This window comes from Mastomys coucha, unplaced genomic scaffold (assembly GCF_008632895.1).
Source record: "Mastomys coucha isolate ucsf_1 unplaced genomic scaffold, UCSF_Mcou_1 pScaffold18, whole genome shotgun sequence".
Lineage (NCBI taxonomy): Eukaryota > Metazoa > Chordata > Mammalia > Rodentia > Muridae > Mastomys > Mastomys coucha.
Window position 1 is genome coordinate 86,888,561 of NW_022196900.1, and position 2,077 is coordinate 86,890,637.

Here is a 2,077-nt window from a genome sequence, read left to right on the forward strand (position 1 = left end):
TTTTTTTTTTGTAAGTATTCCTATGAGGATGCAGGATCTTTCCCTGGTTGAGTTGTCTGCAAAGTAAAATTCCCCAAAACATTTATATGTAAATGTATTTAGGAAAAAAAAACACATTTAAAATGACTGTTGTATTTTCTAGATAGCTTGATCCTGGAACCTTATATAAAGCAACTGAGAAAGGCAAGTGGCAAGGGCCAGGCCTGGAACCTCAGCATGTGGGGGGTGGGGATGGGATGGGTTTAGGTAAGAGGGTTGCTATTAGTGTCAACCTAGCTTAGGCTATCTGACTAGACCATGGCTCAGAAAAATAAGCAACAATAATGATGCTGTAAGACTCCGACAAGCTTTAGCTTACCACGGAACACCCCCCCCCCCCAATTGAACAACTTGGAGCCACAAAAGCAAGAGAAATTTATTGTTCTAATGTGTTGGAGTCATCCTGCATCCGAAGAAGAGGAGGTGACTTAGGGCAGTCTGTTCAGCCAGGTTTTTTGTTTGGTTGGTTTGGTTTGGTTTGGTTTTTCGAGACAGGGTCTCTCTGTGTAGCCCTGGCTGTCCTGGAACTCACTCTGTAGACCAGGCTGGCCTCTACCTCAAAAATCCGCCTGCCTCTGCTTCCCAAGTGCTGGGATTAAAGGCATGCGCCATCACAGCCCGGCCGTTCAGCCAGTTTTTAAACAGTTTTCAGGGGTAGAATAGAGCAACAGCCACCAGGCATGATGTGATTGACAGAACAGTGCAATTTATAAACTGATCAGTCCTTAGGGAAGGGAGTAGCAAGGAGTTCCACCCTGAGGAATGTGTCTACGTGCTCAGGGTTTCCCTCCTGTGCAGGTCAGTGCCCCCTGTGGTCTGAGGAGTGTGATTAGCCTCTTCCTTCTGGAGGGAAGGGGTGCCTATGTGCTCTATGACCTTTCTCTCCCTGGAGGGGAGGGATCTGGTGGAATTTTCCAAAGTTCCTGAGCTGACCTCTTCATTCCCCTCTTTTCTTTGTGCATGCTTCAATCCTGAAGCTATTGCTGGTGTTCTGATAGCTCATACTCCTGGTCTTCTGTATCTAGTTCTTTATATCTCTGCTTTAAGATCATTAGCTGCACTGTACCTATGTGTTCCTTAACAACAATGACCAAGCAGTTCAAAATGTAGGGGCCAAAAGTCAGAAGTAAAAACAAGATGATTAAGGGACGTAATAGGGAGGAGATCAGGGTGGTGAATCCAGGGGAATTGATTTTTGTTTGTTTTGTTTGTCTGTTTTGTTTTGTTTTTTTTTTTCAAGACAGGGTTTCTCTGTGTCTCCCTGGCTGTCCTGGAACTCTCTCTGTAGACCAGGCTAGCCTGGAACTCAGAAATCCACCTGCCTCTGCCTTCCAAGTGCTGGGATTAAAGGCATGTGCCACCACTGCCTGGCCCAAGGAGAATTGTTAAACAAGAACTCCAACCAGTCTTGGGCTTTCTCTCTTTCTCTCTTCCACTTGGCTAGCCCTTCTTTCCCCTTGGCCATTGAATCTTTAACAACCCCAGAATGGTCTATAGAAAAACAACACTCCTCAGCTAAGGCAGCACACAGCCCTCCTACTCTCCAGTATTACTCCTGATAATGAAGGCAATGATTCTTGAAGGTGACTGATGGAAGTTTCTACTCTTTCTACATCTAAATCAATGGCTGCCCCCAGACTGTCATAATTTTTCCCTTGTAAGAGCAAAGTGGAGGTCCCCGGTGGTTGCTCTAGCCACACCCAACCCCAACAGAAGGGAGACAGTGAGTGCTGTAACAAGTTTGGAGGACAGGCACATAGGAGGGTGGAAGGAATCCAAAGGTACCATGAGGCAGTCATGATCAAGGTCGAGTGATCTTGAGCTTGAGCAGATTGTCCATCTTCTGTACCATCCAGCAAGGGTCTCTCGGGGGCGGGGGAGTCTGCAGGTTTCACATGGGAAGTGTGTACCCAGGCCACAATACTGTCTACCTTGAGAGCTATGGGAATGGCTAGTAGCACCAGGAAGGGTCTCTTCCACCGGGGTCCCAGAGACTGTGCCCGATGCCTCCTTACATAGATCTAGTCAATAGTCTGGA